This window comes from Rattus rattus, chromosome X (genome assembly GCF_011064425.1).
Source record: "Rattus rattus isolate New Zealand chromosome X, Rrattus_CSIRO_v1, whole genome shotgun sequence".
Taxonomy (NCBI): Eukaryota; Metazoa; Chordata; class Mammalia; order Rodentia; family Muridae; genus Rattus; species Rattus rattus.
In genome coordinates, this window is record NC_046172.1 from 25259869 (window position 1) to 25282649 (window position 22781).

The following is a 22781-nucleotide window of genomic DNA, read 5'->3' on the forward strand; positions in this document are numbered from 1 at the left end:
AATCTATAGATTGCTTTTGGCAAGATGGCTATTTTTACAATATTAATCTTACCAATCCATGAGTATAGGAGGTTCTTCCATCTTCCGAGATCTTCAATTTCTTTCTTCAGACACTTGAAGTTCTTGTCATACAGATCTTTAACTTGCTTGGTTAGAGTAACAGTGAAGGATTTTATGTTATTTGCGCTATTGTGAAGGGTGTCATTTCTCAATTTTTTCTCAGCCCGTTTATCCTTTGAGTAGAGGAAGGCTACTGATTTGTTTGAGTTAATTTTATATCCAGCCACTTTGCTGAAATTGTTTATCAGGCTTAGTTGTTTCCTGGTGAAACTTTGGGGTCGCTTAAGTATACTATCATACCATCTGAAAATAGTGATATTTTGACTTCTTCCCTTCCAATTTGTATCCCCTTGACCTCCTTTTTTGTTGTCTGATTGCTCTGGCTAGGGAGCTGAGTACTATATTGAAAATGTAGGGAGAGAGTGGCCAGCCCTGTGTAGTCCCTGAATTTAGTGGGATTACTTCAAGTTTCACTCGATTTAGTTTGATGTTGGCTACTGGTTTGCTGTATATTGCTTTTACTATATTTAGGTATCGGCCTTGGATTCCTGATCTTTCCCTGACTTTCACCTTTAAGGGGTGTTGAACTTTGTCAAGTGCTTTTTCAGCATCTAACGAGATGTTCATCTGCTTTTTTTCCTTTGAGTTTGTTGATAAAGTGGGTTTCATTGATGGATTTCCATATATTGAACCATCCCTGCATCCCTAGGATGAAACCTACTTTATAGTGATGGATGATCCTTTTGATGTGATCTTGGATTCGGTTTGCAAGGATCTTATTGAGTATTTTTGCATCGATATTTGTAAGGGAAATTGGTCTGAATTTCTCTTTCTTTTTGGGTCTTTGTGTGGTATAGGTATACATGTAATTGTGGTTTCATAAAAGGAGTTGTGTAGTGTTTTTGTTTGTTTCTATTTTGTGGAATAGTTTGGACAGTATTGGTATTCGGTCTTCTATGAAATTCTGATAGAATTCAGCACTAAACCCATCTGGTCCTGGACTTTCTTTTCGGCTGGGAGATTTTTAATAAAGTTTCTATATCTTTGGGAGTTATGAGACTGTTTAGATTGTTTATCTTATATTGATTTAACTTTGGTACCTGTTATCTGTCTAGAAAATTGTCCATCTCATCCAGATTTTTCAGTTTTGTTCAGTATAGATGGTTGTAGTAGGAGCTGGTAATTTTTCTAAATTTCCTCAGATTCTTCTCCTATGTCTCCTTTTTCATTTCTGATTTTGTTAATTTGGATACCTTCTTGTTATTCTGGCTAAGGGTTTATTTATCTTACTGATTTTTTTTCAAAGAAACAGCTCCTGATTTTGTTGATTCTTTGTATAGTTCTTTTTTGTTTTTACTTGGTTGATTTTAGCCCTGAATATGATTATTTCCTGGCTTCTACTCCTCTACGATGTATTTGATTCTTTTTGTTTTAGAGCTTTCATGTATGCTGTCAAGCTGTTAGTGTATGCTCTTTCTAGTTTCTTTTTGGAGGCACTTAGAGCTATGAGTTTTCCTCTTAGCACTGTTTCATTGTGTCCCATAAGTTTATGTATGTTATGCCTTCATTTTCATTAAGTTCTAAACGGTCTTTCATTCCTTTCTTATTTCTTCATTGACCAAGTTATCTTTGAGTAGAGCACTGTTCAACTTCCATGTGTACGTGAACTTCTATTGTTTTTGTTGTTATTGAAGACAAGCCTTAGTCCACAGTGATCTGGTAGGAGCATTCCCATTATTTTCATTTCCTGTATCTCCTGAGGCCTGTTTTTTGACAAATTATGTGGTCAATTTTTGAAAAGTTAGAATGAGGTGCTGAGAAGAAGGTATATTCTTTTGTTTTAGGATGAAATGTTCTATAAACATCTGTTAAATCCATTTGGTTCATAACTTCTGTTAGTTTTTCTATGTTTCTGTTTATTTTTTGTTTTTATAATCTGTCCATTGATGAGAGTGGGGTGTTGAAGTCTTCCACTATTATTGTGTGAGGTGCAATGTGTGTTTGAAGTTTATTAAGGTTTCTTTTATGAATGTAAGTGCCCTTACATTTGTAGCATAGGTATTCAGAATTGAGAGGTCATCTTGGTGGATTTTTTTCCTTTGATGAATATGAAGTGTCCTTCCTTATTTTTCTTTGATAACTTTAGATTAAAGTCCATTTTATTCAGTATTAGAATGGTTACTCCAGCTTGTTTCTTGGGACTATTAGCTTGGAAAATATTTTTACAATCTTTTACTCTGTGGTAGTATTTACCTTTGTTACTGAGGTGCATTTCCTGTATGTAGCAAATTGCTGGGTCCTGTTTACTTTCCAGTCTGTTGGTATATGCCTTTTTATTGGGGATTTGAGTCCAGTGATGTTGAGACATATTAGGGACCAATGATTGTTGTTTCATGTTATTTTTGTTTTTTGATGTAGAATGATTTTTGTGTGGCTATCCTCTTCCAGGTTATTTGAAAGAAGATTATTTTCTTGCTTCTTCTAGGGTGTAGTTTCCTTCTTTGTGTTGGAGTTTTCCACATAATATCCTTTGTAGGGTTGCATTTGTGGAAATACATCGTGTAAATTTGGTTTTGTCATGGAATATCTTGGTTTCTCCATCTATGGTAATTGAGTGTTTTGCTGTGTATAGTAGCCTGTGCTGGCATCTTTATTCTCTTAAGGACTGTATGACATCTGCCCAGGATCTTCTTGTTTCATAATCTCTGTTGAGAAGTCTTGTGTAATTCTGATAGGTCTGACTTTATATGTTACTTGACCCTTTTCCCTTACTGCTTTTAATAGCCTTTCTTTGTTTTGTGCATTTTGTGTTTTGACTATTATGTGACAGGAGGAATTTCTTTTCTGTTCCAATCTATTTGGAGTTCTGTAGGCTTCTTGTATGTTTATGGGCATCTCTTTCTTTAGGTTAGGGAAGTTTTCCTCTATAATTGTGTTGAAGATATTTACTGGCCCATTAAGTTGGGAATTGTCACTTTCTTCTCTACCTATTATCCTTAGGTTTCATCTTCTCATTGTGTCCTAGACTTCTGGTATGTTTTGTGCCATGAGCTTTTTGCATTTTGCATTTTCTTTGATGGGTGTGTCAATGTTTTGTACGGTATCTTCTGCCCCTGAGACTCTTTCTTCAATCTCTTTTATTCTGTTGGTAATACTTGTGTCTATGACTCCTGATTTCTTTAGTAGGTTTTCTATCACCAGGGTTGTCTCCTTTTGTGATTTGTTTATTGTTTCTATTTCCATTTTTAGATCCTGGTTGCTGTTGTTTTTAATTCCTTCAACTGTTTGGTTGTGTTTTCCTGTAATTCTTTAAGGGATTATACTTGTTTACCTGTGTGATCCAGTATTTCTTTAGGGGAGTTTTCTGTGTCCTTCTTTAAGTCCTCTAACATCATCATGAGTTATGACTTTAAATCAAAATCTTGCTTTTCCACTGTTTTGGGTTATCCCAGCTTGCTGTGGTGGGGGAACTGGGTTCTGATGATGCCAAGTAGCCTTCATTTCTGTTGCTCAGGTTCTTTCCCTTGCCTCTTGTCATCTGCTTATCTCTGCTGTTAGCTGCTCTTGCTGTCTCTGACAGTGGCTTGACCCTCCTGTTATCCTGTGTGTCAGCACTACTGAGAGACCAGCTCTCTCTCTTTCTCTGTGAGGTCTGGGTACAAGAACTGTGGCACAGGGTCAGCTCAAGTTGCAGGCTGAAACCAGAAGAAGCACTTTTTAAAAAAAATACAGGCAACATATTTATTTGTAGTCAGAGTATGGAGTACTAGGGCATGAGCAGAAGAGTGGGAAAAGGAACAAGCTTTGAAATAGCAAGTTTGAGCTGGAGGCTGGATGAGTTTGGAGACTATCTATGAACTTTGACTCTGGGTGAGGAAGAGGGTTTTGTGGGATGAAGGAGAAACATGAAGAGACAATAAGTTTTAAGGCAGTGAGGAGCTGTGTGTAGGAGGAGGCTTTGTATAAAGGGAAGAGGGGCTGGTAGTGGTGGGTGGGACTGGTCAGGACAACCTCTGAGGGGCAGCTGGCTTGGAGCAGGAGAGAAGTAGGCAGAGAAGGCAAGGGAAGGAAAAGGGTTACATATTCTTCCTTTGGATCTTGTGTTCCCTCCAAAAATGGAAAGTGTTGTTGTTGTTGTTGTTGTTGTTGTTGTTGTTGTTGTCTCTTATGTTATTAAACATTTAAAATGCCATATTCTGCAGCTTTCTGAAGAGCTTGAGGACCATCTATCTTGTATGTCAGACTTTATGTTTTAACTATGACAGCATACATAAATCAGTTTTGGGTGGTCCTACAAGGAGAGAGTGTGTGTACATAATGAATGGTCACTGGAGAGAAGAGACTTCTGAAGTGTAGAAAATTGAAAAATATGAAATACCTCAGAAAATTGGACATTTCACTATCTGATGACCCAGCTATACTTCTCCTGGGCATATACCCAAATGATGCTCCAACAGATAACAAAGACACATGCTTCACTATGTTCATAGCAGCCTTATTTATAATAGCCAGAAGGTAGGAAGAACCCAGATGCCCTTCAACAGAGGAATGGACTCAGAAAATGTGGTACATCTACACAATGGAGTACTACTCAGCAATCAAAAACAAGGACTTCGTGAAATTCATAGGCAAATGGATTGAACTAGAAAATAACATCCTAAGTGAGGTAACCCTATCACAGAAAAACTCACATGGTATGCACTCATTGATAATGGATATTAGCCCAAAAGCTCGAATTACCAAAGATGCAATCCACAGACCACAGGAACCTCAAGAAGAAGGATGACCAAAATGCAAATGCTTCACTCCTTCTTAAAAGGGGGCACTATATATATATATATATATATATATATATATATATATATGAATATGGAGGCAAAATTTAGAGCAGAGACTGAAGGAATGGCCATTCAGACAGAGCCTGTGCCACTAGCCCATATATACTACCACAAAAACTAGATAAGATTGATGAAGCTAAGAAGTGCATGCTGACAGGAATCGGATATAGATTTCTCCTGAGAGACACAACCAGAGCATGTCAAATACAGAGGCGAATGATAGCAGCACGCCACTGAACTGAGAATGGGACCCCTGTTGGAGGAATTAGAGAAAGGATTGAAAGACCTGAAGGGGCTTGAGATCCGATATGAACAACAATGCAACCAATCAGAGATTCCAGGTACTAAACCACTACCCAAAGACTACACATGCACTGACCCATGGCTCCAACTGCATATGTAGCAGAGGATAGCCTTGTTGGGCACCAGTGGAAGGAGAAATCCTTGGTCCTGGCAAGGTTGGACACCCAGTGCAGGGGAATGTTGGGGGTGGTGGTAAGTGGGGGTGGATGGGAGAGAACATCCTTATGTGAGAGGGGGAAGGGATATGGGCTTATGGACAGGAAACTGGGAAGGGGAATAGCATTTGCAATGTAAATAAAGAAAAATATCCACTAAAAAAGAAAAATATGGAGTATCTAGGAATTTTTTGTGTAAGTTATACGAGGAGTTTTACCAGAGGAAAAGCCAGAGCAAGCAATGTTGTGGAAAGGGAGATAACTTTTGGAGTAAGCCCAGAGTAAAGGCTATGAGCTGAGAGGTGTTGTAGTCTGCAGGCAGGACTGAAGATTCAGGACAGGAACAGGTTAAGTTGAGAAGTAGCTGGCCTAGGTGACAGAGGACCTTAACACTTTATGGGAAGCCTTCATGGTAGCGAGTAAGTCTCTAAGCTGCAACAGGCACTGTATGGCAAGGGCAGGGCAGTTGGGCAAGTTCCTGGAATGGCTGAAGTGAAAGAGGCAGGGTTTTTAATGTTCCTGAAAGGTAGGGCCTTTTGGAACAGTAGGGGTGAGGCAGTGAGGAGCTGTGTGTAGGAGGAGGCTTTGTATAAAGGGAAGAGGGGCTGATAGTGGTGGGTGGGACTGGTCAGGACAACCTCTGAGGGGCAGCTGGCTTGGAGCAGGAGAGAAGTAGGCAGAGAAGGCAAGGGAAGGAAAAGGGTTACATATTCTTCCTTTGGATCTTGTGTTCCCTCCAAAAATGGAAAGTGTTGTTGTTGTTGTTGTTGTTATTGTTGTTGTTTGATGTCTAGGAAGTATAAGTAGGGTCATTCTTGAATGCTAAGATAACAAGTAGTGTTGCTGGGTTGTATTGAGGTTTTGATTATGCATAGAGGAAGCAGACCCCATCACTGTTGGTGACTAACAAACAAAAATCTAGAGTCAGAGTATCCCCTGGGATTAAAGAGGTTGATAAGACAGCCTCTGTGGGGGAGGGCATCACCCAAGTTCTGCCACCAAGGGGAAATCTGGGATCTTTATAAAAATTATTCAATTTACATTCTGATCACTGTCCCTACACCCAGTCACCCTCTCCCACAATCCCCTTCTCTGAAAGGGTGGAGACTTCCCTGGATATCCCCCAACCCTGGCACAAGTCTCTGTGGAGTAAGCCCATCCTCTTCCACTGAGGCCAGATGAGACAGCTCAGCTAGAGAAACATATCCCACAAACAGGTAACAGCTTTTGGGATAGCACCTGCTCTAGTTGTTTGAGACACATATGAAGACCACACCACACATATGCTACATATGTGCAAGGATGCCTAGGTCCAGTGTATGTCTGTTCCTTAGTTGGTGGCTCAGTCTCAAAGAGATCCTAGGGTCCTATGGAATTCCTATCCACTTCAGGGCCCTCAATCCTTCCCCCAATTCTTCCATAAGATTCCCCAAGCTCCATCCAGAGTCAGGCTGTGGATGTCAGCATCTATATGAGTCATCTGCCTGGTCAAACCTCTCAGAGGATAGCCTTGGGAGACTCTTGTCTGTAAGCATAAAATAGTATCATTAATAGTGTCAGAGATTTGTGCTTGCATATGGGCTGTTTATTGCTTGGCCGTTCCTCCAGACTCTACTCCATTCCTTATCCCTATATTTCCTTATCTTTAGATTTGTAGTTGAAAGTTTTCTGGATGGGTTTGTGCCTCTATTGCTCCACTGGGGTTCTTCCCTGGCTACAGGGGTGATCTGTTCAGGTTTCATATCCCCAATTCTGTGAGTCACAACGAAGTTTACCCCCATTGATTCTTGGGCAAGTCCCCTGTCCCATGTCTCTAGAATGTCCTTGAGATTCCCGCCATCCCCATCCCCAGATCCTCCAGTTGCAGGTTTCCATTCATTCTCATGGCTATCTGGTCATCCCTGCTGTCCCTCCCCACACCTGATCTTGAATGGTGCCCACTTCCCTCCCCATTCCCCTCTCCCACTCAGTTCCCTCCCTCCATCTACTTCTTATGCCTATTTTATTCCCCCTTTTAAGTGGGATTCAAGCATCACCACTTGGTCTTTCCTTCTTGTTTAGTTTCTTTGGGTCTGTGGAGTATAGAATGGTTATCTTTTCTTTATCTATTCTTCAGTTGAGGGACACGTAGGCTGTTTCCAGTTTTTTGCTCTTATGAATAAAGCTGCTATGAGCATAGTTGAAAAGGAGCTTGAGTTTAGTATGGTAGAGCATCTTTGCACACACAAACACACACACACACACACACACACACACACACACACAGAGAATGTATAGATAGCTGGGTCTGGAAGTAAAACTACTCCATTTTTTTTTTTTGAGAAATTGACAAATTGATTTCCAGAGTGTTTGTACAAGTTGCATTCCTACCAGCAATGTAGGAGTGTTTCACTTGCATCTCATCCTTTTAAGCATGTGTGGTTCCTGGAGTTTATTTATTTCCCCCTTAGCCATTTTGATGGGCATAATGTGAAATTCCAGAGTTATTTTGATTTGCATTTCACTGGTAATTAAGGATATTGACCATTTAAGTGTTTTTCATATATTAAAGACTTCTCTGATGAGAGTTCTCTTTAGCTGTGTACCCCAGTTAGGATTTTTGGCATTTACCTTCTTTAACTTCTTTATATATTTTGAATATTACCCCTCTGCCCAATGTAGGGTTGGAGAAGATCATTTCCCACTCTATATGCTGCCATTTTTTTCTATTGTCAGTGTCTTTTGACTTACAGAAGCTTTTCAGCTTAATGAGTTCCCATTTATTAATTGCTGATCTTAGTGCCTGAGTCACCGGCATTCTGTTCAGGAAATTGTTCAAAGCTTTTTCCAACTTTCTCTTCTACTACTGAGATTTTACTGAGAGTCAGACTACATTTAGTGTATCTGGTTTTTTGTTGAGGTCTTTTTCTACTTGGACTTAAGTTTTGTGTAGGATGATAAGTATGGATCAATTAGCATTTTTCTACATGCAGACATCCAATTAGACTAGCACCATATGTTGAGATGTTCTCCCTTTTACATTGTGTGGTTTTGGCTTCTCTGTCAAAAATCAAGTGTGCAAAGGTGTGTAAGTTTATTTCTCGAGCTTCGATTCAATTCCATTGATAAACCTGTCTCTTTCTATAGTAATATCATGTAGTTTTTATAACTGTAGCTCTGTAATATGGCTTAAAGTCAGGGATAGGATACCTTCAGAAGTTCTTTTTATTATACAGGATTTTTTAGCTATCCTGTTTTTTTTTGTTTTTCCACATGAAGTTGAGAATTGTTCTTCCAAAGTCTGTAAAGAATTATGTTGGAATTGTGATGGGATCTGCAGTGAATTTGTAGATTTCTTTTGGTAAGATGGCCATTTTTAATATGTTGACCCTACCTATCTGTAGGGAGTGGCGCGGTAAAGCAAAGATGGCCCGAAATCCAGCCCTGTCTGAATGTAAACAACTTACTGCGCATGCACAGGCTTGTCCCCTTGCTAGGGCGGCCATAGGATAATGGGGTGATCTGGCGCCCTCCTGTGGTGAACAACAGTACTGCGCATGTGCGGGTTTTGCACCTGGCGTCAGTCTGGCCGGGGTGGTACTATGCTAATGGGGTGGTTCATGCTGTGCCAATCTCTGGAGGACAAGTAGCTGGGGTGATAGTGGGGTGATTCGTGCTCTGCCAATCCCTGAAAGAGAATTAGCATATGACCACAGCCTGTTGTGTACATAAGACGAGCGCCTTTGCTGCTCGTGGTCCCGGTGTCAACAGTGAAGTGGTCCCGCAATAAAGGCTGTTGAGAAGAATCCAACCGTGTTGCATCTTCCTTGCCGGCCGAGGTGGGCGCGACACCTATCCATTACGATGAGAGGTCCTTCCATCTTCTAATATCTTCTTTAACTTTTTTCTTCAGAGATTTGAAGTTCTTGTCATACAGGACTTTCACTTGCTTGGTCAGAGTTACGCTAAGATATTTTATATTATTCATGGCTATTTTAAAGGGCGTTGATTCTCAAATTTCTGTGTTGGTCTCTTTATCATTTGTATAAAGGAAGGTTATATATTTCTCTGAGTTAATTTTTGTATCTAGCTGCTTTGCAGAAAGTGTTTATAAACTGTAGCTCTCTGTTCTAATTTTTGCTGACTTATGTATACTATCATATCATCTGTGAATAGTGATATTTGACTTCTACCCTTCTAATTCATATCTCCTTGATCTCCTTTAGATGTCTTATTGCTCTAGCTGGAACTTCACGTACTATTTTGAAGAACTAAGTGAGACTGAACAGCCTTGCCTTGTCCCTGATTCTAGTGGAAATGCTTAAAGTTTCTCTCCATTTAATTTGATGTTGGCTGTTGACTTGTATATTGCCTTTGTTGTTCTTCGGAATACAACGTGTATCCATGATCTCTATAAGACATTTAAGACAAAGTGGTGTTGGATTTTTGTCAAAGGCTTTTTCAACATCTGTGAGATTATTATGAGGTTCTTTTCTTTAGGTTTATTCATATGGTGGATTAAGTTGATGGATTTTTATATATTAAACCATCCCTACATCCCTGGGATGAAACTTCCTTGATGATGTTGTATGTTGCGTTCATGGATTTGGTTTGTGAATTTTTATTAAGTACTTTTGCATCAATGTTTATAAGAGAAATTGGTCTGAACTTCTTTGTTGAGTTTTTGTGTGGTTTGGGTATCAGAATGATTGTGGCCTCATAGAATGAGTCTGACAATGATTCTCCAGTTCCATTTTTGTGAAATAGTGTAAGGAATGTTGATATTAGCTTTTCTTTGAATGTCTGGTAGAATTCTTTGCTAAAGTCATCTCCTCTGTCCCTGGGCCTTTTAAGATGGACTTTTAATGACTGCTTTTATTTCTTTAGAGGTTGTAGGACTATTCGGATAGTTTAAATTATCTTGATTTAACTGTGGTAAATGGTATCTATCTAGAAAATAACCCACTTAATTTAGATTTTCCAATTTTGTGCAGCATAGGCCTTTGAAGTAAGATTTAATGGATCTTTGGATCCCCTTTTTATTTATTTCAGATTTTGTTTATTTGGACACTGTCTCTCTGCATTTTAGTTTGGCTAAGGGTTTGTCTATCTTGTTGATTTTTGCAAAGACCAGCTCTTGGTTTTTTGATTCTTTGAATTGTTCTCTTTTTACCTAACTAATTGATTTCAGCCCTGACTTTGACTATTCTTTACAGTCTACTCCTTCTGGGTTTGTTTGCTTCTTTTTATTTTAGAGCCTTCAGGTGTACTTTAAAGATGCCAGCATGAGAGCCCTCCAGTTTCTTTATGGATGCACTTGGTGCTATGAACTTTCCTCTTAGCATAGCTTTCATTGTGTCCCATAAGTTTGGATATGTTGTGCCTTCATTTTCTTTGAATTCTAGGAAGTCTTTAATTTCTTTCTTTATTTCTTACCTGACCCAGAGGTCCTTGAGTAGATAGGTGTTCAGTTTCCATGAATATGGAGTTTTTATGTTCTTTCTGCTGTTGAAGTCGAGCTTTAATCTGTGATGATGATCTAATAAGATGAGTGGCATCATTTCAATTTTCTTGTATCTGTTGAGGCACGTTTTGTGACCAAATATATTGTCAATTTTGGAGAAGGTTCTGTGAGGTGTTGAGAGGAAGTTGTATTCTTTTGTGTTTGTGTTTTTTTTTTAACTTGAGTATTTCTTATTTACATTTCAAGTGTTATTCCCTTTCCCGGTTTCCGGGCAAACATCCTCCTAATCCCTCCCCCTCCCCTTCTTTATGGGTGTTCCCCTTTTCTATAGATATCTGTCAGGACCATTGGAATCACAATCACTGTTAGCTGCACTACTTCTCTGTTTAGTTTCTGTCTCAATGACCTGTCCATTGGTGAGAGTGGTATGTTGGAGTCTCCTACAATTAATGTATAGGGTTTGATGTTTGATTTAAACTTTAGTAATGTTTCTTTTTTGAATGTGTGTTCCCTTGCATTTGGACCATAGATGTTCTTAATTGAGATATCATCTTCTTAGACTTTTCATTTGATAAGTATGAAGTCCTTTCCCAGTTCTTTTGGTTAATTTATTTTGGTTGAAACTGTTTTATTAGATATTAGTATGGCTACTTGGGCCCATTTGCCTGGAATTTTTTCCAGCTTTTTACTTTGAGGTAATGTCTATCTTTGTTGCTGGGATGCATTTCTTGTATGCAGCAGAATGATTGACCCTGTTGTCACATCCATTCTTTTAGCTTGTGTCATTTTATTGGGGAACTGAATGAATTGATGCTGAGGGATATTAATGGTCAATGATTGTTAATCATGGTGATAGTGTGTGTGTCTGTGTCTGTGTGATCCTCTCCTTTTGGTTTTAACTGTGTAATATTATTTATTTCTTATGCTTTCTTGAGTGCAGTCAGCCTCAATAGATTGGAGTTTTCCTTCTAGTAAGGCTGATTAGTTCAAAGTTATTGTTTAAATTTGGTTTTGTCAAGAAATATCATGGTTTCTCCATCTATGGTGATTGAAAGTTTTACTGGCTATAGTAGTTTGGGCATACATTTGTAGTCTTTTAGGGTCTGCCAAACAAATCTTAGGGGCTGACAAACATCTGTTCAGGCCCTTTCAGCTTTTAGAGTCTCTGTTGAACAATTGGGTGTAATTCTAATAGGTCTGCCTTTATATGTTACTTGATCTTTTTGCCTTACAGCTTTTAATATTCTTTATTTGTTTTGTACATTTCTTGTTTTGATTATTATGTGAATGTATTTTTTATGACAGAATGTATTTGGTGTTCTGTAAGCTTCTTGTATGTTTATAGGCATCTCTTTCTTTAGGATAGTGAAATTCTCTTCAATGATTTTGTTGAAGATGATTTCTGGGTCCTTGAGCGTCTATTCCTACTCTTTCTACTATTTGTAGGTTTGGTCTTTTCATAGTGTTCCAAATTTCATGGATGTTTTGTGTCATGAACTTTTGAGATTTTGTATTTTCTGTGACCAACAAATTGATTTCTTTTATCATATCTTTTATGCCTGAGATTCTCTCTTCCATCTCTTGTATTCTGTTGCTGATGCTTGCATCTGTTCTGTCTTCTAGGTTTTCCATCTCCAGGGTTGCCTCTGTTTATGTTTTCTTTACTGCTTGCATTTCCATTTTTAGTCTTTGGATAGTTATACTCATCTCCTTCACTTATTTGACTGTATTTTCCTTTATATTTATTTCCTTTTTAAGGTCCCTACCAGATTGTTTATATATTCCTGTATTTCTTTAAGAGATTTATTCATTTCCTCTTTAAAGACCTCCATCAGTTTTCTAAGATTGGACTGAAGATCACTTGTATTTTAGTTTCATTGGGGTACCTAGGGCTTGCTGTAACAGGACAGCTGGACTCTGGTCATGCCCTACTGCCCTGGCTCTTGTTCACTGTGTTCTAATGCTGACCTTTAGCCTTCTGGTCTTACCTGGTGTTAAGTGGATGATTCTGATGCCAGCAGGCCTTCTTGAGGAGACAGGAGAGCCATGGGCCAGGCAATGGAGGTCAACAGACCCAACTTTAGTTGCTGTGCTTCAGGTTTACCCCAATGACAAGCAAGTGATGGGGCAGTGTTCCAAGCTGGTTTTCTTCAGACTCCCACAAATCTTTCTTAGGAAGCAGGACACTTTTGGGCTCCCCCAAGTTTCCTCAGGAATGGAAGGGCAACCAGAAAGCTATATAATGGAGGCCAAAAGACCTTGCACAACTCCTTGATCAGAGAATCTTACACAGTGTGTCAGTAGTAAAAGATTTAGAAAACAAATAAATACCTTGGGTCAGAATAGAGAGAGAAAAAAGGCCTTTAAAAAAACCAAACATGATACAATAGACAAATGAGACCTCATAAAATTGCAAAGTTTCTGTAAGGCAAAGGATACTGTCAATAGGACAAAACAGCAACCAAGAGATTAGAAATCCTACATCTGATAGAAGACTAATATACAATATTTACAAAGAACTCAAGACAATAGACTCCAGAGAATCAAATACCTGTATTAAAAATGGAGTACAAAGCTAAGCAAATAATTCTTAACTGAGGAATATAGAATGACCAGGAAGGACCTAAAGAAATGTTCAACTTTTTTTTCATCTTTATTAAATTGGGTATTATTTACAACTCAAATGTTATTCCATTTCCCGGTTTCCAGGCCAACATCCCCCAACCCCTCTCCCTCCCCTTCTATATGGGCTTCCCCTCCCCATCCTCCCCCCTTGACCACCCTCCCCCCAACAATCTCATTCACTGGGGGTCCAGTCTTGGCAGGGCAAAGGGCTTCCCCTTCCACTGGTGCCCCTACTAGGCTATTCACTGTTAACTATGAATTGGAGCCCAGGGTCAGTCCATGTATAGTCTTTGGGTAGTGGCTTAGTCCCTGGAAGCTCTGGTTGGTTGGCATTGTTGTTCATATGGGGTCTCAAGCCCCTTCAGCTCTTTCAGTCCTTTCTCTGATTCCTTCAATGGGGGTCCCGTTCTCGGTTCAGTGGTTTGCTGCTGGCATTCGCCTATGTATTTGCCATATTCTGGCTGTCTCTCTCAGGAGAGATCTACATCTGGTTCCTGTCAGCCTGCACCTCTTTGCTTCATCCATCTTATCTAGTTTGGTGGCTGTATATGTATGAGCCACATGTGGGGCAGACTCTGAATGGGCATTCCTTCAGTCTCTGTTCTAAACTTTGTCAACATTCTTAATCATTAGGGAAATGCTAATCAAAAGAACCCCAAGATTCCACCTCACACCAGTCAAAATGGCTAAGATCAAAAACTCAGGTTACCGAAGATGCTGATAAGGATGTGGAGAAATAGGAACACTCCTCCATTGTTGGTAGGATTGCAAACTGGTACAACCACTGTGGAAATCAGTCTGGAGGTTCCTCAGAAAATTGGACATTACACTACTTGAGAACCCAGCTATACCTCTCCTGGGCAGATACCCAAAAGATGCCCCAATATATAACAAAGACACATGCTTCACTATGTTCATAGCAGCCTTCTTTATAATAGCCAGAAGGTGGAAAGAACCCAGATGTCCTTCAACAGAGGAATGGATACAGAACCTGTGATACATTTACACAATGGAGTACTATTCAGTTATCAAAATCAATGACTTTATAAAATTCTTAGGCAAATGGATGGAACCAGAAAATATCATCCTGAGTGAGGTAATCCAATCACAAAGAACACACATGGTATGCACACACTGATAAGTGGATATTAGTCCAAAAGCTCAGAATATCCAAGATACAATTTAGAGACCACATTAAGCTCAAGAAGAATGAAAACCAAAGTGTGGATGCTTCAGTCTTTCTTAGAAGGCAATACAAAATATGCACAGAAGGAGATATGGAGACAAAGTGTGTAGCAGAGACTGAAGGAAAGGCCATCCAGAGACTGCCGCACCTGTGGGTCCATCCCATATACAGACAACAAACCTAGTCACTATTGCAGATGCCAGGAAGTGCATGGTGACAGGAGGCTGATATAGCTCTCACGAAGCTCTGCAGAGCCTGACAAATACAAGGGGCTGTGCTGGCGTAACCAATTGAACTGAAATGGGGTCCCCCAGTGGATGAGTTAGAGAAAAAATGAAGGAAATGAAGGGGTTTTTGCAGCCCCATAGGAAGAAATCGACAATATCAACCAACCTGATCCCCCAGAGCTTGCAGGGACTAATTCACCAACCAAATAGTACATATGGCTCTAGCCACATGTGTACCAAAGGATGTCCTTGTTGGACATCAGTGGGAGGAGAGGCCCTTGGTCCTGTGGAGTCTGGATACCCCAGTGTAGTTGAATGCCAGGGAGGAGAGGTGGGAGGGAATGGGTGAGTTGGTTGGAGGAGCACCCTCATAGAAGCAGAGGGAGGGTGGATGGGATAGGGGTTTCCAAAATGGAAAACAGTAAGGGGATAACATTTGAAATATAAATAAAGAAACTATCCAATTAAAGAAAAGAAAAGAAACAAAACTAAACATCATTTGGGGAGATAGCTCAGCTGTTAAGAGCCCTTATTCTTGCAAAGGATCTGTGTTTGATTCTCAGCACCCACATGGCAGTATGCAAACCATCCATACTTCCAAGTCCAGGGGATCTGAGACCTTCTTCTAACTTGCTTTGTCACTAGGTACACATGTTATACACAGAAATACATTCAATCAAAACACGTAACACACACATAGAGTAAAATATAGAAATCTAAAATAAAACTCCAAAACATCTTGGAAAGAAAAAGAAAAACCAATCAAAACAAAAGCAAAAGACAAATAACAACAAAACAAATAAATATTTCTGTAAAATTCATCACCAATATCCTAAATCAAACCAGAAGAAAAGGTGTCCCAGATGGATAATGAGGCAGAGACACAAACTGCAAGAACACTGGAACATGATAAAGATACTAAACGTGGGCGGAAGAGGCAGCTGAGTAGTTCAGAGCCCTGACTGATGTTCCAGAGGACCTAGGCTCTGTTTCTAGAATGCACATGGCAGCTTATAACTGTAACTCTAGTCCCGGGAGATTCAATGCCTTCTTGTGGCATCTGTAGACCCCCAATTCACGTGCGTTATTCAGACACACAATAAATAAAATGGAAAATGATTTAAGAATAGTTATTAATGGATGGATAGGCTGGAATGTGAAGATAAAGTAGGAGTGTAAATGTGAGGGGGTTGTGGGAGGGGATACTCGGAGACATAGTTAAAATTAAGGGTACTTGAGAAGTTGTATGGAAACCTAATGCAGTAGAAACTTTCTAAAATTTATACATAAATGAAGGTAATATAATTGAAATTACTCAATAATGGGGGAGATAGAATCCCATTCGGCCACCATTTGTCACCATATGAAGCTTATAGTTCCGGCATTAGGTTATGCATTAATTGAGCTGTTGGCCAAAGGGATCCCATGAGAATCCCCAAACAACTCAGGATATTGTTAAGACAATAGGGTTGCTTTCCACAAACTATCAGAAAGGACTATTTAAAAAAAAACACACCTAAATGACTCACTGAATATGGAGATGTTAACAGGTACCTACATAAAGCCTTTTCCCCTACATTCCAGGTTAGTACAGGAAGGCACTCTGTGTACCATCAAAGGAGAAACGTGAAGACCAAGACAGCCTTTTGGTCTGCAATGTTGTCCTACCTGCAAGACATGCTAGTCATTCGCAGCAAGTAGAATGGTGGCACAAAGCTTCTAGGAGTAGTCTCCAATAACTGACTTAATGTTAGGCCCACTCCACGGGCTGGAAAAAATAATAAATAATAAAAAAAATGAATGGATAATAATGGTTGAAGAAAATAAAAAAAGAAAAAAGGAGGAAGAATGAAAAGAAAGCAAAAAAGAAGGGAAAGCAAGGAGGCAGGCAAAGCAAGAAAACCTAGCCACTGGATGAAGTTTAACAATTGAATTGTCATTTACATGTGCTGGGAATGGGGAAAAATTAGTTTTCTCCAATGGAGTAATACTGTCTCACATTCCGGAGTAGTTGACCAAAACATAATGGATTCCACAACACAACACACACACACACACACACACACACACACACACACACACACACAGAGGTGGGAAGGGGAGGAGAGCTTTATTTGGTTATAATTTGGTGTTAGTTTTTTTGTTTTTTTTTAGGGTTTGTTTCATTTTTTTTTTGTTTTGTTTTTTTTTTTTTTTTTTTTTTTTTTGAGAACTAACTCAAAGTTGATTGTGGAGGCACAAAGGATATAGAAGAATTGGGGAAAGAAAAAGAATACAACAAAAATACATTTAAATTTAAAATTGCTTTATATATATTTAAAAAACAAATGAAAGAATTCTTATTGAAGGAAACATGGCTGAAATTCAAAAAAACTAACTAAAAGGAAATTCTAATCAATGAAATTGCAGCAGAAAATTCATAAAATAATCTCCTTATGGTATATTCCACTTAAAATGTCAAGAATAATATTTAAAGACAAAAGAGAAAAATGAGAAGTCACAATCACAAACTCATCATAATTACATGAGAATTTAATTTTCAGCAGAAACTAAAATTCATGCAAATATGGAATGACATATTTCAAACTTCAGAAGTAAATAACTGTCAAACAACTTTAGTACGCTTAGCAGTTATCTTTTAAAATATTTGAAGAAATAAAAACATTTCATGAGAAGCATACACTGAAACAATTTATGACCCTAAAGACAGCCTCACAGAGGTGTTTAAAGAAATTTCACAAAGAGAGAAGAAAAAAACATAATCATGAGAGTTCAAGAAAGACACACAAAGAATAGCTAATCAGATGACAATTAGAAAAGAATAAAACATTTTCAACTCAGCAAACCTGCGAAGCTCTAAGTCTGGGAGTAAGCAAAGAACAAAGTATGTTTGCAAAATACACACACACACACACATACACCCAACCTAACAAAATTACAGGAATTATCACGTCTCCTTCAACAATAACCCTAAATGTAAGTCATTTTAACTCTTCAACTAAAAAATCAGACTGTCTAATTGGATTAAAAACAAGATTCAGTTATTTTGTATCTTTAAAAACATGCCCCATGTTCAGAATTGAGGGAGGACATGTTTTCTTTATACCATTAAAGTCTCCAAAATAGAACACGTTTGTGACCATGAAATAAGTCTTAACAAATACAATAGATTACAGAGATATTTTCTTCTATTCTATTAGATTACAAAGTAATAAAACTAAACTAGAAACCAACATGAGCAACTACAGAAAATATGCATACACATACATGATGGCTCATGTCTGTAATACCAGTGTCTATACGTTTGACAGGAGTTGTCATGAGTGTGAAATTTATCAATATTTATTTAAAATATTTTAATTAGTTTTACCCTATTAAGGGGATACTACTGCTCCTCCCTGAAGCTATAGGCTGTCAAATCAGATACCCAGAGTCAGATTTGGAATACCTTCTCTTGAGTTGTTGGCTAGTGGCATGCCTGAGACACTTAAACCAATACAGGCTATTGACAGTGATCTTGGTTGCCCACCAGAAATTTGTGATAAGACTGCTGCTGCAGAGTCACAGCGCATGGAGACTGTGGTTGGCACTGATCAGGAAACTTCCTGAATCTGTTGGCTCACTTCCCTAGTACTGGAAGGTGCTGTGAAGGCTGCTGAGCAGAGTAAAGTCATCAACAGCCTTATCCAACTGTGAACTCCTTGAGCTATAAAAATGATCAGAATGGGGTTGGGATTTAGCTCGTGGTAGGCGCTTGCCTATGAAGTGCAAGGCCCTGTTCGGTCCCCAGCTCGAAAAAAAAAAAAAAAAGAAAAAAATGACCAGAATGGCAAGATATGCCCGCAGATGCTAATCAGATGACAATGAGATGCCAAGGCTGTTATGGAAGTATTCAAGTACTTTCCACAGGAGAAAATACATTCTTGGTACTGTAAATCTGGCCAACATGGTACATTTCAAATTAGTTTTATTTAATGTTTTTCATTGCATTCATATATCAAAATATGCATTGTATCCCATAAATATATACAATTATTTATCAATTAAAGTAACATTGAAATATTTTAAAGGTGACACAGTAATAGCAAAAAAACTTAATTGTCTTATTCTTTGTAATAGCTTGGCTGAAATATAGCCTAGATGCTTTAAAATCCAGCCATTTAAGGTGTACAATTATATTGCTTTTAGTAAATTTACAGTTGTTCAACTACATAACAATTTTGATGAGAACATTTTTATCACCCCAAAGATCCTTCATGCCCATAGGCATTGCTTGCTACCTCCTTTCCACTGTTTACATCAATTTAAAGAGATGTTTTGCCAACCAGATGGTTTTATAAAGCTAAGATTCTGAGACTTGAACATAGTAGCATAGCGTAAAATGTAAATTCACTGCAGGGAACTCCAAAAGCATTTGATTTTCTTCAAATGCATACCTCCTTGAACATGGCCATTTTGACTTTTAGTCACTTTCCTCATTAGCATGACTTTTCACACTGAGTAACTTCACAGATACCTGGTACTTGTCTGGTTGTTAAATGAGACCTCAGTGTGCTGGAAAGAAATACTGAGGGCACCGGAATTCTGTTGCATGTATTAATACCAGCTTCTTTGCTAATGTAAGCACTTTGCTTCCAGTGAATTCTTTATGGATAAAATAAATAGAGCATAGGTTTTGACTACTCCAAAGCATTGTATGTTTTCTTCTAGGTTTTCTCTAGAACATTATCTTGGCTTGACTTCATGAAAGGAATGCATTTATACCCTGTTCTCTCCAACATAGTGGAAGAAGATGTTCCACAATTACAGATATCTGGGAGTTTGTTTACAATCCTTAAATGTATGCATTTTTGTCCATTATCCATGTAAACTTTCTAGCAATGGGCAATTTTATAATTGCTTCTTCACTGCTCTCATGGCCCAGAAGGTCAGTTCTTTTATGAAAGACAACTTTGCTCTCAAGGCACTTGATCTCTAGCTGAAGAAATATCAATAATTGATAGCTTCTAGGGCAGGGAAGTTCAATTTGCTTCAGGGAAATGGGCCCTGGTAGTTTTCCTATATGCCAATGATGGCCCTGTGCTCATGCGCAAACAGTTAACACTAACCAGTCTTAGTGAGTTTAAAAATGAGTATTTGAATTTGGGAAGGAGACCTAGTAGGAAGTTCTGGTAGGAGCTGGAGGAGAAATAGGCAGTGATCAAATTATGCTGCCTACATGTATTAAATTTTCAAAGGATTATTTGTAAAGGAAAAAAGATTATATAGCAGGGTTGGTATTTATGTTTCTCTTTTGGTACCCTGCATTGTACCTTCCCATATCATAGATATTAAAACATGGCTTCTACAGGTTCAGTGAGGTGTGTGTGTGTGTCATCTTTAGCAGTGGGACCTTGGTGTTCATTTCCAGAAAGCAATTCTCTCCCGTGGCAATGTCCTGGGTTTTTTCGAGGATTCCTATGGAACCGTTTTGGCAAACAAGTCAATTGGATGTAACCCAGTCCCGATACTCAAGCTCTGTTTGGTGACAAGAGTTGGCCAACTGGGACTCTGTCTCCCTCATTGTTTGAAGATTTCATTAGGACAAACTTAATATATTTTAGGAAGTTTCCACTGCACTATGTTTCCTCAAATAGCTCTCTATTTTCACTTTCTCTCTCTCCTTGTACTTCCTCTTTCAATCTCATCTTCCTACCTGATCCTCCCATCCTGACTCTCTGGTCCTTAGTTCACCCATAAACCTACTCTATTTCTCCCTCCTAAGGAGACTCATGCCCCCACTCTATCCTTTCCTCTACACTTGTCCTCTCTATGACTACAGATTGTAGCTTGGTTATCATCTATTTAATGGGTAATATTCACCATATTTATGTTTCTAGGTCCGGGTTACTTTACTCAAAATGATGTATTTTCTAGTTCCATCCATTTGCCTACACATTTCATGATGTCATTTTTTTTAACAGTTGAAGAATATTCCATTGTATAAATGTACCACATTCTCTCCATCCACTCTTTTGTTGAGGAACATCTAGGTTTTTCTAGTTCTGGCTATTACGAATAGAGAAGCAATAAACATGTTTGAATAAGTGACCTTGTACTGGGAGAAAGCATTCTTTGGGTATATGCCCAAGAGTGCTTTATCTGGATCTTGAGTTAGATCTATACCAACTTTCTAAGAAACTACCATACCGGTTTGCATAGTGGCTGTCCAAGTTTGCACTCCTACTAGCAATGGATGAGTGTTTCCCTTGCTCCCCATCCTGCCAGCATAACCTATCACTCATGTTATTTATCTCTAGCCATAAAACCTTTCATCTACAGCCTGTCCCGCCTGAAAAATTTGCTAGGGCATCAATGACACAAAACTTGTGGGAGTAACAATTCAATAACTGATCTGATGGAAGGCTCACCCCATGAGATAGAATCTATATCTAAGAACCAGAACCAAGATAGCCCCCAGAACCTGAAAAGAAGATAATAAAATAACTCAAAATGAGACTCTGCTATACTCATAGATAAGTTATGAATTCAGCCATCATCTGAGAAGCTCCCTTTTGTAGCAGATGGGAACAAATATAGAAACCCACGGCCAGATATTACAGAGGAGGAGGGAGAGAGAGAGGGAGGGAAACCTTGGAATACATAGCTCTAAGTGAGATGTCTCCATTAAATCCTTCCCTTCAGAGCCCAGGGAACCATATGAAAGAAGAGGTGGAAACCATGGAAGGGATGGCTATTTTATATGAGCTACCATTTGTCTTGCTGAGTACTCATTTTAGAGATGTTTAAAGTCAAAATTATCGTCTCCTAACAATTTCCACATTTCCAAGCAAACTATGGAGTAGAGGATGAGCCCATTTACTAATGATGAGTCTTGGTATATAGCCTTAGGCCAACTTTCCCACCACATCAAGGTTTTTATTTTTTTATTCTTTTGTTTAATGTTTTTTTATAATTCCAGAAATTGTCGTATAAGTACAACAATCAAGAAGCCATGCAATCATTTTTGAACAACTGGAAAAACACAGGTAAACAACCCAGAGTTTTAAGTTCGATACTCAAAAATCAGATTTGTCTAGCAATGTACACACCCTATAAACAAAAGCTTTTAGCATGGTTTTTGTTAATATAACAGAAATCTATTTCCATTGACTTGCACAAAGACAATTGATTTTCTCATTTCTCCTGCAGATAAACACTGATAACTACATTCAGAGGAAACATCATTTACATGCAGTGCCTTCCTTCCAGGTGTCCTATCAAATTATAATTACTCAACTTTTCAAATTCAGACCCAAACTTCTCTTCTTACAACATATAAATTAGTGCAAAATTATAACCTGCACTTTAGAGTGATTAAAGACAAAGGGTCTGAACTACAGGCCATGAGACCAATTTAAAAAAAAATAAAAAACATTGGCAACTTTCTCTAAAGAATGTGTTTAACCATGCATTACAAAGCACAGTTGAAAGACCAAAGAAATTTAATGCATTAGTGCATTCTGGTTTTCTATGTCTTTATACAGCATAAAAGCAATTTTAACCTCAGCCTTACTATATATTCTCAACACACACACACACACACACACACACACACACACACACACATCATCATCATCATCATCATCATCATCATCATCATCATCATCATCATCATCTTTTCAATGAGACCATAAGTTAGAGTTTATTCACAGAGAGAGACAAAAGTTAAAAAAAAAGAGAGAGAGAAACACGAATAAGGTCGATAGATTTTGTCATTAACAATATCTCAATTACCATACATACATACAGAAAATGGTAAAACTGGTGGCATTAAAGAAAATAGGTACAGATAATAGGTTAAGAAGATAAGAAGTACCTCCATATTGTTTCTTCTAGCTTCAGGTGAATATACAGCTATCAAAATTATAGAAAGGAACAAGTGGTAATGCTCAAAATAGAAAA